At 50.7% G+C, this 15,654-nt stretch overlaps 1 protein-coding gene across 12 annotated transcripts in view; it reads left to right on the forward strand.

The window, feature by feature from the left end:
* LOC114856860 (neuronal cell adhesion molecule-like) overlaps positions 1-15,654 on the forward strand; it is a 49,618-nt gene that overhangs the window by 14,203 nt on the left and 19,761 nt on the right. For 8 of the 12 annotated variants that reach the window (XM_029152673.3, XM_041071087.2, XM_055510020.1 and 5 more), the window contains exon 2: positions 7,309-7,386. The exons of 1 other annotated variant lie outside the window; for it this stretch is intronic. The gene's annotated coding sequence lies outside the window, so the exon portion shown is untranslated. Of the gene's footprint in view, positions 1-4,121; positions 4,329-6,834; positions 7,033-7,308; positions 7,387-15,654 lie in introns of those variants that run through there. 3 more of the 12 variants (XM_055510014.1, XM_055510015.1, XM_055510016.1) reach the window with 3 other exon arrangements.

Raw genomic sequence — 15,654 nt, forward strand, 5'->3', positions numbered from 1 at the left:
ACGCTCAGCTGTCGTCTGCTGAGTGAGACTAATGACATCCAGAGTGGGAGTTGAAGGTCAGACTCCAAACCTGCAGCTCCTCGTGAGGCGACGGGCCGATGCGTCGGCCTAGCCTTGAACCCGGCTAGCGGCTAGCGTGTCAGCGGGGCAGGTTGTTTGTGCTTATGGCTGCAGTGTTGCCAACAGTAATGAACAGCCTGGATGACTCGCCCTGTGCAGCATCGATCGCACGCTCTCACACAGACGGCTGATGGAAATTGGGCCTGGTGGGGAAGCGAGGGAGGTGCGCACATGCCTGCACCTTCTGTAGATGCATATGGACACAGGGATGGGCACACATACATACTGGGAGACCCAGAGAGCGTATGTCTCCTCCTCAGTGTGTGTGTGTAGGTGTGTGTGTGTGTGTGTGTGCGTGCGTGCGTGTGTGTGTGTGGTGCTGCTCACTGGACCGAGGATGAGCTTCTTACTGGTGACCGTGTGGAGCATATAGACGAGGAGACCTGCTCAGTGGGCTCTTCTCTCCCGCTTGGACCGGTTCCCCTCGTGTCCTCAGCGTGTGCTCTACACACACACACACACACACACACACACACACACACACACACACACACACACACACACACACACACACACACGGTGCCTCATTATAACATGACTGACTGATGCCATATATGACATACACTGGCAGCAGGAAGGTTCCTGTTTCAGCTGATGCATTGGAAAAGCCACATGCCGATTAAATCCATGTCTGGTGGCCAAATGATGAGATGGGTCAACATTTAACGAGACACCAAGAAGAATGAAGGCATTAACTCTGTACAGGGAGGTCGTGCAAACAACAGAGAGACGCCTCTGTACAGCCACAGAAAACACATTTACGTCTCCTGAGGTCTAATGTTTATTACGCCCATGGAGCGAGGAGGCTGATGTTTCATTACTGCCGTGTTTTTAAGCTCTTTTCTGGTAACACAACAGAGCACAGGCGCGTATACAGTATTAACGTTCATCACACACTGTTTAACAGGTTGAATTACACAATTGCTTTGTTTACTACTTGTCTGAACACGTATCATCACATGGTTCTGATTGTTCGTCGTGATGTCGTATCTATTTTTAGGGATTTCACAGCTTCGGCGACTACGGCGCCGCCAACAGATTGACTTGATTAGCCCAGTTTCGGTTCGCACGCAGTTGGGCCCGGCGCTTGAGAGGCAGCCGGCCAATGGGAGCTCAGTAAACAGGAACAGGCACGGGGATGAAGACGTAAACACCGGAATCACAGCGCTTAATATTTAATATCGTGACTGTGAAGTAAAGCGCTCTGTCAGATTATTAACTGAGGGGTTTGTAGAAATGTGTCCTCGCTCCCTTTTTTTTTGTTGAGAGCTGCTGTAAACTGGAGGAAGGGAACAAAGCAGCTACTAGTGCTGCTCTGGCTTCTGTTCAGTCGCACTATTGTGTGTTTTGAATTGTGTCAGTGAAGCTAAAAAGAAATACGATGCTCGCCACCACAGGTCCTTAACCTCAGGGATGGTCTGCTGCCTGTGTGGCAAATCTCCTCGTCTCTTTCACTTTCTTTGTGTTGTGTGTGTGTGTGTGTGTTCCGTTTCTCTTTCTTCCCATCATCCTCTCCTCTGTCTGCGAGCATGTTAACACTCCAGCCCTGTCAGTGAGCCTCATGGCACCATGGAAACGGGTCCCACCATTCCCCAATTCCCCATCAGTGTGTGTGTGTGTGTGTGTGTGTGTGTGTGTGTGTGTGTGTGTGTGTGTGTGTGTGTGTGTGTGTGTGTGTGTGTGTGTGTGTGTGTGTGTGGATGGGCGGGATCAGGATCCTTTTTACTTTCAGAGCTCTGAGGAGAGGTCACGGCCGTCCCTGTGGGCCTCTTGCTGTAATTAATGTAAATTCCCTTAAGACCCCGTCGTCTTTGTTTTTGCCGTTGTCCCCCTGAAATGAAAATCTTTTCCTCTAAATGTAAAATTCCTTCTCGTGGCTCCTGTGACAGTCGGCCTCATGGTACAGTATGATCATTTCTGTGTGGCAACAGTGCGTTATTGTGTTAACAGTTATGATGAAACTGATGCCGACGTGGATGAAGTGATGTGTGGCTTCAAGAATCACCTTCAAACCTTTTTAACTTTGATGAGAGCAGCAAATGTGACATAAGGCGATAATCCTGCGAGGATCCGCACAAACCAGTTTGGAAAATGACTTGTAAGAAGCAAAACTTAAGAGGCCGGAATCCTCCTACACGGCTTCTCATTCTTTCCTGACGGCACTGAAGTATTTGGAGTGTCCCCTATCCTGCCTCGATAGCCTTGTGAACCCGGGCCTTTATTCTCTGCCTGAACCAATCATATTTCACTCCCATTCACATTTCTGAATGGGAAACTCAAAAGGAGTCCTTGCCATGAACACCCACTGGCAGACGAGTGCGTGCGGCTACACACACACACACACACACACACACACACACACACACACACACACAGACAGTGTGCAGTTCTAGTTAGGCGGGAGCAGTTCTGCAGCAGAAACTTTGTTCTGAAAAAAGTTGCTATTGAAATATTGTTCTTCCATTGGTGTTGTGACAAAGAGCAGGGAGGGTGCCGGTCCTGTCCCAGTGTGAGTTTGCGGGAGCAATGGGCCGACTGGGATCGCCCAGTGTCTCTGCTCAACGGAGTCAGTGTGCAGAAATAATGCCCATTAGACTTGGTCAATCACGCCCTCCTCCCCATGAAATATGGCCCTTTCACTCATTTCATACCATAATCCATACACCTCTCTGCTATCCATCATCCCCCTCACAGACGTCCGCCACGGTCAATGCTATTATTTATGATACATTTTTTAAATTACCGCCTTCTCATGCCGCGGCGTCGCCTGCTGAGAAAGCCCAGCGCGCTGAGTTACGTCCACGCGGGGATCGACCCAAGCCGCTCATTAGCCGATGAAGGCCGAATTCCGGAGCTCAGGTTTCACGTGTGTTGACCACCACCGACGCTCTGATGCGGAGGCGGCTGCTTTGTTGTAAGCGGGTGGACGTTGAACGGGGACCGCGTTGTGGAGCCACTGAAGTAAAGAGAGTCCTGCTGGATCAGGGTGTGTCAGAGACCACAGGAAGCTGCTCTGCCACTGTCTGCTCTTAAAAGGCTTCAGCTTCAACTTTGAGGGGAGGTTTGCGTGAATGCATCACTTGCTTTAGTCTGAAACATGAGCATCACCTGTGAAATCAAAGTTGTAGACTTTATTATCACTCTCTCTTTTTGTAATGACCCAAGTAATTGCAATTAGTTGAATTCCAGCCCAGCAATGAATGAAGGATGTGAAAGGATGCTTTTGTTTTCTGGGCTGATTGAGTTGAAATCATTGTTCACTTTAATGGACAATGTCCTTTGAGGTGTATTGTGTTACATTTCTGTGCTTTTGTAGCGAGCGGAGCATTATTTAGGACCGGACTAGAGAATAGTGACTCTTTTCAAAGGGCAGCTCCTGTCTTTGTTGCCTCTGGAACCATAGCTAACACACACCAAAAGACCTTTTTTTTTTTTTTTTTTTTTTTTTACCACGTCTATTCTTTTAAAGCAGGTCGCAATAATGCCGGCGAGGAGTCGGCAATAAATAAGCCGCCCCCTTTCTGAGTGGACTAGATTAGATTGCAGGGGACATCTGCTGAGTGTAGGTGAGCGCTGTATGAGAAAGGAAGTCTTTAGCGTGAGCCTCCAGGCGCTTTCCTTTATTTGCATCACCGCGCTGCCGGTTCTCCACCTCCACCCGCTATTGAACTACAAACCTGCATTGACTCATGCACAGTCAGTGCGGCTGACAGTTATTTTAGCTCTCAGTGCGCCGTTTGATTTAACCTGCGAGAACTGCCGCGGCTCAGCTTTTATGCCCTGACAAACTGCGTTACGGCTCCATCCTGCATCAGACGGCTCATCTCATATGAGACTCGGCCAAACGTGGCTAAAAAGCCGCGCGGTAACTTTTTCAGCGTTCATGTGATACCAGGAAATGTTTAACCCCTATTGTAGAGAGACAAAAGGTTGTTTTAATCCCACTGGGAGGGGGGCCGGGGGAGGGACGTGGGAGGAGGAGGAGCAGGGCCGGGGGGTGATCGCTGTGAGGGAATGGGCTCCTCGGGCTTCGCTGTGTGTCAGTCACTGCAGACGCATGGAGGAGGACGCAGCCAGTGGGATTATGAGACCCGAGTGACGGACGCACGCGCCGAGGGGAAGTTCTCCACCTGATGCTTTCACATCGCAAGGTGACGTACTCCCTGTGCTGTTGGTGCTGCTCATCTACCTGTTGGAGGAGGAGGAAGGTGATCATTTGGCTGGATTTTCTCTTTTTTTGTGTGTTAAAACCGCTCTCGATGATATAAAACTTTTAGAACTTAGAACCACAAACTTTTCAGGCTCAGTTTAACGAGCAGTTTGGTTTAAATGATCTAAAACGAAATCATATAAAAAAATGATAAATGATATAAAACGTTCTGCAGAGACCAGCTCTTATATATATTTTGTACTTCCAGCACATATTCTGCTGTTGACTCTGCTGAGTCTCAGCCCGTCTTCGTCGTGGCGCCAATAGAAGCGCCTGTGCCCCTAATGTAAATGCGTCACAGGCAAAGCCAGCGCGCGTTCCGGCTCTAATTGTTTGTGGGACGGTCGCTCCGTCCGCAGCCACGCTCGCTCCCCCTCATTAGGAAGGAGTCTAAAATTAAACCCACAGGCTGCGGCGCTGAGTCTTCTCCCGTCACAGGCGCTAAACATCGCGGCCCCGAGGAGAAAACCAGCAGACACTCGTTAGAGATGTGAGACCTCGCTATCGGGCGTCATGTGCAGCGAAGCGTTCCTCTTTAACCTGTGCACTGGTTTATTCATACAGCGTGCAACGTGTTTGTCTGAACATAATCAACTTTGTAACTGGACTAAATGCAGCGCATCTGCATTATTTAATAGCAAATATTTTTTCATGTTTACTTGTATTTTTTATTTTGAACTCCCTATAAAGTTAAGTAAGAATTCTCAACGTGTGCTTCACAGGTTTTATCCTCTTTTGCACATGCTTTTGTTAATATGTCATGTCACAGTGATTACGGTGCAATAAAACATGAATGGATGAATTTACTCTCGGAGCAGGAGGAACCTTAAATCCCTATTGGAACAGATTCTAAACTCATTGTCTGTTTGCTCGTTGATTTATTTTTTTCTATCGTTGGGAGATGCAGTGAGTGTTGTAGTTCTGTGCTGCTCTCTGTCGCCATCCCATCTCCGGCTGTTTACAGTTTCAGCCGTCCGTCCGTCCGTCCCTCTGCCCATCACCATGGCAGCGGAGCTGGACTGGGCTCTTTGGTTCCTGGGGGTGGAGGTGGGGTGGTGGGGTGGCCGGGTCGCTGGCTCGACGTCTTGGTGGGAGGCTGCTTTTGATGGGATCAGCCGTTTAGCTCAGTCAAACAGGATGCTGAAAGGTCATCGTCTTGTTTTATTCATAGATCTGGGCCGTTGCCTCATGTTTTGCCCTGATTTAGTCCCAGTAGAGAGAGGCGGGATTTGATAAAGCGTGTTCCTGTAAAGTCAAAATACAGGATCTGAACGCGAGGATGGCAGATCGGCGGTGGTGTGTTCAGGTGTGGCGTCAGCGCCGGTGTCAGCAGTAATATGATGAGGTTCTGCCAGAGAATAGATGCGTGTCGGTGTTTTTTTAAAATCTGGGTCAAGATCCTTTGAAACTCAGTCCCGTGGGAAGACCGGGGTTTCTGGTGTGATATTCTGTATGGAGCAATATCTCCGTGTTCGGTGCCAGCGATTTCAGCGTCTGCAAATTGTAGCAGAGTCTGAACTAATCGCGTGGAAAACAAGCCGATACTACGGGGACGTGCAGAATCACACTTTGGATATTGCAATGAAATCCGGCTCTTGAGAGACAAGGACTTGAAGAAGCAGCGTGTGTGATTGCGTCAGGCAGATTTAATGTAAACCTGCGGAGGAGCCAGCGTTCGTATTGGACGGCGTGGAAACGGCGGCGGCCGTCGATGAGGCCTCGCTGAGAGCAAATTGGATTGGCTCCTTCCATCACTTCGCCCATCGATTCTGCTTGGTGTGCCCGTGTTTATTGTGAAAGGAGAGGAGGGGATGGAAATGAAATGAAATAAAGTTACGCTTATGATAATGACGGTTGAGGAGAAGAGAGACCTGAGAGATCTGAACGACTTCGGTCTGAGGCCTTCGTCTGTTCAAATGTCAGGGTTTCGTGTTTCCACTACGAGGAGCTGTCAAGTCAGGTCGGGGCGTATGGTTGCCATGGTAACACACCCTCACATCCTCTCTCTCTGCTTCAACATGTCGTATATTCACTTTTTGAGAAAACATTTGTTGAAACATATCTCCAGTTGAAAATATGCCCAGACACACGTACTGACACGCGTCACAGCAGGAGGTGGAGGAAAGAAGCAGGAGTCACGTGGAGAGAGGCATCTTCACTGTGACCTCATAGAAATCACAGTTCATCCCTAGACGTGCATTGACAAACGTCTTGATATCAGTGTTTTGAATGCCGTGCTTCAGCGGATTTTCCGCCTCTGCGTGGGATCCCGGCCCAAAGGCTGGAGAACCGCTGAGGCAGAAACAAGGAGGCGATGAAGTGAGAGGAGGGAGGAAGGAGGGGGGGTATTGGTTATGGCAGGTGGGAGAGCGGGAGGTAACGCTGGAGGTGTGAGGCAAACGAAGCCGGCGCCGAGCGGGATGAAGACAGGAGGACGTGAGTGAGGGTGGCAGCGAGGAAGGGGCGAGCGAGAGAGAGACGGGCGAGCGAGAGACGGGGGAGAGAAAAGATCAACAAAATGAGACGAGGCAGGAGGAGGAGATGCTCCTCTCCCCCGGCTCTCAGCCACTGGGTTTTGTGTCTATCACTTTGGATTACACACTCCAGCCTTTGAAAATCCATGTCCACACGCCGGTTTACACAGCTTGGATGTTTGCTTTCCTCCTCTCCCCCAAAACCTGTCGCAGTCGGGAATGTTTTAAGTGAGTCAACGCACTCGGAGATCATCGCTGGCGCCTTTTAGAGGGTCTCTGCTTCCACAAGGCCGAGCGTTTCGGGGGGTGGGGGTGCGACAGAGCGGGACGCGTCCAATATGAACAGGATTCAGCAGATTAGAATAAAACCAAACGCAGTCAAATTCACCGCTGCTTGTTGGTCCCTCGCGAGGACGGAGGATTGGGTTTTCCAATCTGCTCGCCTCAAAGTCGCGGGGAAATCTGAATAATGAATGCTGAATTTCGCTTGTTCTCTTCGAGCAGACGCAAGAAACGCACGGAGGGAGGAGAAGGCTGTAATCAGCAGCGAGGAGGAGCGGCGCGAGGACGGGACTTTCTCTGGTGAGTTGGAAACTCTTGTTTTTCTCCCTGCTGCACAGATGTCGGCCTGTGTGCTGTGCCTGGCGAACGTCTGCGGACCAAATGTCTGCGTCTGTGACGCTGCCAGTGTGTTAACGTGGACCCGACCGGACCAGCTCGGCCCGTCTTCCGCTGCTTTGTTCCGTCCGCCAGGCAAAGGCCACCGCTCGCTCTCTTTTTCTTTTGCCAGGGGAGAGAAAGCAACAAAACGCCGAGGGCTCCGGTGTCCCGCTCTGCGCGGCGCTTACGGTTGTCACGGTAACACGCCCTCTCATCCTCGCCCACCGCTCGGACGGCAGGCGTTGATGCAGCAGATAGCACTTAGAGCCCAATTTGTGCTCAGTGCCACTGTGACATCAAAAAGCGTGCAGAGGCAGAAAAGCCCTTTAATGGCCGAGGCGCAATTAAGAACTAAAAAGGCTCCGCGTGCATTAGCGCCCAGAGACTTGACTGGCAGGTTAAACAGGGGTTTAGAAGGTGACCCTCGTGACCTTTAGCTCATCCCTTCGTTCCGGGGGGGAAGAAAGTGTGCTTGCGACTCAGCGGGAGTTGATCTAATGCTCTGTGGCTTGAGATGACGCGGTGTGATGTGTGTCCACCGCCCAGCGAAGCGTGACGAGAGGACGGGATCCGAGCGCGGAGCCCAGGGACTCGTCTGCCTCCGCTGCTGGTGCGGTGCTGTGTTGGGGGGGGGGGGCGCTCACTTCCCCGTCTCCCTCCTGTGACGGCCTGTTGTCGGAGGGGCTGAGTCTACGGTTTCCATGAGTCATGGAAGGCCACACGTAGGAGCCGCACTTTGAAACACACTCGGGCATGAAAGGGCCATTGTGGGCCGCGGCATTCGCGTCCCGGGCGCTACAATAGAAGGCCGCAGAGGTTTCTGTTTACCTTCAAACCGCTGCCTTTCACTGGTTTCTGTCATGTGGCATTCAGGGACTTTGCTATTGTTGTTGGTGCCTGTTTGTGTCGATGCCAGGTGGACGGGAAACATATCAAAGTTGGCCTGATGAGTGTCTCTGCACGTATAGTTCACAATAAAGGCCCCAGATGAAACGGCTGCATCCGATGCTTCCATTGGTGCATTTTCCACTTTTAACTCCAGCACATTGGATTTAAAATGGAAGTGACTCTTTCATTATACCAGTGGCCCTATTGGACAGACAATGCAAACAAATGCACAAGCCGGGCCGTTTTTAGACCACGGCGCCACCGGACCTCGTTCCGGCGCCTCGTGTGATCGGACCGGAGGTGATTGAAGCTGCTGAAACATGCGCGGAGGAGCGCAGATGGCCGCACAGGCCTGGCAGAGCGGGGCCGGGGAAGATGCCAGCGTCCACCACCCTCTGACGCGTGCGCATCCGATGATATACAACCAAATATTTAGTGGTTCTTGAAAGCGAATAGAAGCGAACATGTGGCCTGGAGGTCGAGGCACCGCCGTGAACTCCAGACTCTCGGGATCGAAGCCATCTGTTACGTGCTGCTTCACAGGATGGACTCTGTTAGCGCCCCGACTTTTAATGAACACAACCCCCTCCCGTCCCCACCAGCCGCTCCGTGGGGGGTCTCTGAGCGCGGCGTGTTTAAACCGAGCCACTGTGAGAAAGAGGCCGGGGGCCGGACGTGACGGAGCGGCGGCCGCTTCTTCCAGGACCTCAGTGCTCGTTTGACAAGCAGCGACAGGGAGGTGACGGAAGACGCGGAAAGCGTCGGACAGAAGACGTGAACAAACAAACAGATGAATGGACGGAGACAAAGGCGGAGAGGCGGAGTAAGAGGCTGAGTGATGTGAAAGAAGCCCGTCCTGAGGGACCTCCGCTCTCCTCCATCTTCCAGGGAGAAAGTGGGCTTCGACGGACACGCCGACAGCCTGGAGTCTGAGGGAGCGACGCCGCGTCTCCATCCTCGCCCTCGTTTTTCCTGCTTCCATCTGCACCTTCCTTCAGGCCTGTTCTACCTTTGCTGCTCGTGTGTGTGTGTGTGCTCGTGTGTGCTCGTGTGTGTGTGTGCGAGTGTGTGTGTGTGCGAGTGTGTGTGTGTGTGTGTGTGTGTGTGTGTGTGTGTGTGTGTGTGTGTGTGTGTGTGTGTGTGTGTGTGTGTGTGTGTGTGTGTGTGAGGCTCTGGGTCCTGGTTCAAGGCCAAGTCCATCTGCTCATCACTATCAACAACCTGCTCCCTGGGCGTTGTGCTGGAATACAAATGGCTGAATTTAGATGTAACCCCTCACTCACCTGCATGCGAGACACTTCTAATGGGAGTTGAGCCAGTCGAGCGCGAGGAGCGGAGCAAAGGAACCGCGAACGCTGTGTTTGTGAGCGCGCTCAACATGGACAGACTTTGTTTGGGGATTTTTGCCGCTCGGTAAATAAAACCTAGCCTCTGCTTTTTTTATTTCTAGAATGAATTTCCACACTGCTGTTTTTTTTTTTTTTTTTGGTTGTTGATTTTCAACAGGGCTGAAATTATGCACGTTTGTGCATCTGTGAATACAGTCGGTTGTTTTTTCTATCCTTTTATCACCATGTTGAGCGGCTACGCTTCCATTCAGCTTAAACCAACAGACGTTCTGCCTGTTTCTACGCCTCTCATCACCTTCAGGTGCTTTCGCGTATTCAGACCTGTTCGTGAGAAGGAGCGGACGGGTACGGACAGCGTTGAACCCGCGTCTCCGCCGCTGCGATGTGCCTTCAGGCTAAACAAGACCCGCCTTTATCGCCACGAAAATCTGCTTCACACAAGAGGCTCCTCGACATGTTGGAGCACGAAAAACAGCAGTATCGCTAGCATTTCTCCAGGAATAGTTTATTGTGTGTCAACGTGCACAACATCTGATACTGTATCAGCGGAACTCAACACTGTTTAATGTTTCTGCCGCATGTAGGTGACCTTAAACTGCACTTATTCATCCTTCATGTGTGGATACGATGGAGGAGGGAGCGCGGTCCCTGCAGAGACGCTATCTGTTTTAGACCTAATTCGTTCTTCTGTCCTTTTTAACCCCGCGCGCTCCAACAAACTGAAGCGCGGCATCCTTCCCTGGAGGCGGGTCGCGCTGCTCGTGCGGTCGGGCCGCTCCGACCCCCCGTCCTGACCTTTCCCGTACCTGCAGCGGAGGCGCGCTCCATCTCCAGCACAGGTTTACTCAGGCATCGGGCAGCACTCAGCCCACGGCCCCGTCTAAACACAGACACGGGACAGAGGCTGTTAGCGGAAGTCGCTCCCACTGTTAGTGTTACTGTAAATGGGGAAAATGTTTCCTCCGGAACCGCGGTCTGACAGGCGAGCGCTGATGGAGCGGATCTCGTCGAAGCCATTATTCCTGAAGGGGCCGGATGATGTGTGAGGATGGAGAGCTTTTCCTGAGCCGCGGGCCCCGCTGGGCAAAAGCCACCGAGCGCCGACGGACTCAGAGCAAATATGAAACAGGGACATTTCTCAACGTTACCACCAGGAATCCTTCACTTCCTAAATTCCCTGATATGCTTTCACGCCACGTCGTCAACTTGTAGCGGCTTTATGGCACATCAAGGACCTCCTTTATGAGGAAGCCAAGTCCTCCGTGTCAATCATTAATACTCATTAGCTGACATTTCAGTCATCTGGGCCCATGAGACGGACACATACAGCAGCTACTCGCACTGAGCCTCAGTGAAGCGCCAGCAGTCGCCACCAGGGGCTTTTGCCTTGTGCTTTAATCTTTAAAATTCCCTGTTACATTCATAAAAGAAAACAGGGTCACCCAATTACTCCCTAACTGAAATACTTCCACTCCCTAAAGGGACGTGTTGTCTCTCTGTCCCCGTGGTATTTCATTTATAGCTAAAATATCACACGTTGCTCAGCCGCAGAATTTAATTAGATCAAATTCTTTGCAGGGGGAGATTTCAAACGAAAACGCAGAGCGCAGCTCTTTAATTCAAATACAGTGAAAGGTGTTTACTCAGGCCTATCTGTGATGAATTGTCCTCTTTGAGTTGTTTGTGGAGTTTAGCATATGAAAACCTGACTAGTGGAACGGCGTGGCCAGCTCAGGCCTATGTAATCAAAGCTCATTCACACTTGGCTGGAAGAGCGCTTGGATGAGTGCAGCTGGCACAAACACACACGTTATTCTCATATTAAGCAGCGCTTCTGCATGCGTCGGGGGATTTTCTGTTTGATCATTTGACTTGAGTGATACTGTGTATAATTCAGCTGTTCTATGCTAATGGAGAAGGCAACATTGTAGCATCCGCCGCGTCTCTGTTTCTGCATTTGTTCACCGCTAATTGTAGGTCTGAAGTTGTCAGGAAATAAACGGATTGTGAAACTGACTGAATCCTGGAAGAATCCAGGATTATTCTGTTTCCTGAAAGTTAAAACACACAGTGAAGACTGGAAAGACAGACCCCTCTGCAACAGAGTTTGAAAGAACCCAGGATCCTCTGCACTCATGGGCATCATAACAGGAAAGTGCTGTGAATGCCTGAGGTGACGCACACGCTGCTCTATTCAGGCATAAGAATATGAGTCTATTAAAATGATCATAATACAGTAAGTAAACACATATGGGATGGGTAGATATGCAAGAATGTCATTTTCATTACACCACTTCATTAGGAAATAAATGATGATTGATGAATAATCAAAAATTAAACATATTGTAAACAGTTTTTTTATGAACTTTTAAGGTAGAGCATATTTGAACCGTTCAACCTTCATTAGGGGGAAAAAATCAATTAAAACCATTTTTGCTTCAGCGTTTTGTAAGGTTTAACCTCTGAGTGCGTCTTGTGTCATTAAAAAAGAGCATGATTTGATTTTCTCACACTTTGAAAGAACTATTGTTTGTGTCCTTTGTGTCTGAAATTGGATGGTGAGTCCTTTTGGGAGGCAGCGGAGGGGAAATGATTTGTATTCACCTGCAGTATCTGAATAGAGCTGAGGAGGCTGTGAGAGAGAGAGAGAGAGAGAAAGAGCTACATAGTGCCTCCTTTATGTGCTAATGGATGGCTCTGACATTCACACACATTGTGGTGTGTCTATCAGTCAATACTCGGCAAGTTGTGACACTTTAAACAGATGCCGGCTCTTGCGGTGACGCGCCAGGTGACGGCGTGTACCGTGCGATGCCACAGGACCGGGGTCCGCGTCCGACGCCCTCCGTGGGCCTTGTTCCCGTCCACGCCTGAACACGAAGCTCTTTTCTTACTTGGTTTCCTCCTCCTTCGCCTCTACAACGCCACTCGCCTTTATCTGCCGGCCCGGGCAACTCGATTCTTCTGTCAGCGGCACAAAGGAGACAAAGTGGAAGCCGGGACGGGGAAGTAATGAGCAACTCCTCTTACAGTGTTACATATGGACGGGCCGCGGTGTGGGGAAGCCTCCGGAGACAATGGCGGGTTTTGAGAGGCCTGAAGCCCCTCTTTGATGGAGTTTCCTGGCACTGGGAGTGGGGAGTGGGAGCTGTGGGTGGAGGGGGGGGGCGCTGACCTTTCACAGACACAGGTGGAGTGGAGGAGGAGGCCTGTTGAGGCGCTCTGTGAGCGTAGAGGTGGTGCTTACGGTTTCACATCCTGATGCTGTGTTATCTCCGGACGGTCCATCACTCGGTCCAGGATGCGGTCCCACCTCTAGGACTGCTATTGTTAGCTGTGTGATGGACGGGCGACCGAGCCTCTCTCTCCACTGGCGACTGGGGTTGGCTCCAGCACTTTACAGGAAAAGCTGTTAAGATAATAGATGGGTGGATGTTTAGTGGTGCCTTGGTACTGTAATATACAGCTCTTCCATTGTTTCTTAGGATGAATTATGTTTCCTTCTGTAATCCTCTTATTTCATATTGGAATACGTAAAAGTAGAATGAATTGCTGTATTGTATTGGAATGCACTCTACCTGTGGCCAGTGAGTGTATTGTACTCATTTATATGAAATCCTTTGTTGAATTGGAGCTGTTTTGGCTGCAGAGCTGCCTCCATCCACCTGCTACTTTCCCTCCGGTCAATTGCAGTTCGCGCCGTCGTCGGTGGTAATTGTTGCGCTGCACAGTCAGTGTTGGCGCTCTATCATCATACGTTGTCAGCGGATTTCTCTCCAGGCTGAGCGGCCGCATGCAAAGCGCCGCCGGCCCCGGACGACCCGCCTGCGCGCCTGTGCCTGCGCCGCATCAGCACATTCACGTTTCTAGAAAAGGCCCGCTCGCGTCCACGGTTGACTCGCGGCGAGCGCTTCCTCTGTGTTCGCGCCGCTGACACGGCCCACGGGGATTCATCTGCCACAAAGAGCAGCTGCCGCCTTTTTGTGCGCGTCTGTTGTGAACGTTTCCTGCTCTGACTGTCTCACACAGGCCCCTTTTTGTTGCAGCCTAAGCTTAAAGCAAACTCCAGATATTGGCCCCATCTTGAGAGACCCCTTCACATGTGTAGTAAGCCATCCGGTGCAGACGCGACGGCAAACTGAGATTCTAATCACGCCTCCTTTGTGGAGCTCTGAGGAGGTTGAGACTGTTTTTATGCGGGGCTTCAGCAGATGCTCAGCGTACAGTTCCCCTCTCCAAGCTCTCTCCTCAAACCACAATCGGGCCTCGGCCTCTTTGTCTGCGTCGCTTTTTCATTTGCCCGTGTTTAATGAGAGGGTTGACATCTTTCTGTCGGCATGGCGATGGGAGAGCACGGAGCATTGCCATGGATACGGAGTGGCCTTTTAGAGTGCGTTATTGAGTGGCTTTGCTCTGCTGAGAAGTGCATGAAGAGTCTCTATATTTAACTGTAACACATTTTGCAGCATTAGCTGAACTTTGGGGCTCCGGGAGCCAATTGAACGGCTGCTGAGGCCACATGCAGCGCGGCGTATGGAAGTCAGGAGGGTTGATGACGGCTGGTTGTTGATTGCTTTCACAAAGCCGCTACGTGTCTGCGACTGTGTGTTGTACAGACCTCTGAGCGGTTAGCTAGTCATTGCGTGTCTCCCGTTCTCCTGCATCTGCTCACGATAATCGGCCTCTGACGGCATGTGAATGTCCTGCGTTGTCTCAGCAGCTCATAAACAATGAGGAGGCTGCATATGCAGATGCATTTAAGTGATTTCACACACGTGCACGAGCATCTTCCTTTAAGCAGCAGCTACTGTGGATCAGCTCTGAAACGAAGGTCAAGTTCAGCTTCTGAGTTGCTCATTGAGCGTCGCGCTGCCTCGCGATCTCATTTTAATGAGAGCTTCTCTCGACGTACTTAATTCTCGGGTAATGAGCTGCTGCACGAGTCAGGTGCACAAACAGGCTCTGGGGACTTAACTTTCCGTGGCCTTGCTGTCACTCTTATTTTACTAACTAATGATTTGTAGCATTTGCCGCAGCGCGAGGCAGTAAAAGGTCAAGAGACCTCTAATTTCTCCTAAGGGGTGAGAGGGAATGCGTCCCTCGCCGTTATGAGTGCTGCCGCCGTGCGAGGACGTGACTCACCGTTATATTTAGCATTGGTGAGATGAAGGCAGGTATTTTCTCCACGCCGTCTTTCCGCCCGGCGGTGCTGCTCCTACGGTGGCTGCATGCTGACGAGGAGGCCTGGCAGCGATCAGCGTTTGGGCCGAGGGCCGACAGCGAGCGGATCCCAGGGAGCTCTAGGCGTGAGGGGAGGAAGGAGCGCGGTGCATGCCGATGCGCCGGCGTCTGAGGAAGGAGGACCAGACTAATACCCGGACACGCTTCAGTCGTTTCAGACGCGCATTAGCACTAATGGTAGATTGATAACTGGAGCAACACATGTTTAAAGGGCTCCTGCAAGCTTGATTTCATAACATGAGACACCTTCAAGAGACAAATCTTAAAAAGCGGATTAACAATTGATCTTAAATATCCCCATTTCTCTACTAGAGCCTGGTTTTCCAGCAAGAAAACAGCACATTCACAGGTGAAGGGGCCTCATTCTGCCGTTCTACAGTGCAGATAAAAGGGCCTCGCCATGTTTTTGAACTGCTGGGTCTTCTCCCAAACAACAAGCCCCCAATTCATATGTTAAGCACACCAATTATTTGCATATGGTTCCCAATTATAAAAGCTAATGAGGAGATTATGGCGAGCGTGCTGAAGCCGGTCCGTGGAATTCCTATTGTGATCCTGCAGCTCTACATAAAATGCCTGTGAGAAGTATCAGTCAAAGCCATAACATGTTGACCCTCATATGTTATGGCTATAACTGTATTACTGCATTAGTTTGCGTGTAAGCATCTACTGGGACTGTTCAGTCACCTTGGTTTGTATTCACATCCTGTCT

The sequence above is a fragment of the Betta splendens genome, chromosome 6, assembly GCF_900634795.4.
Source record: "Betta splendens chromosome 6, fBetSpl5.4, whole genome shotgun sequence".
NCBI lineage: Eukaryota > Metazoa > Chordata > Actinopteri > Anabantiformes > Osphronemidae > Betta > Betta splendens.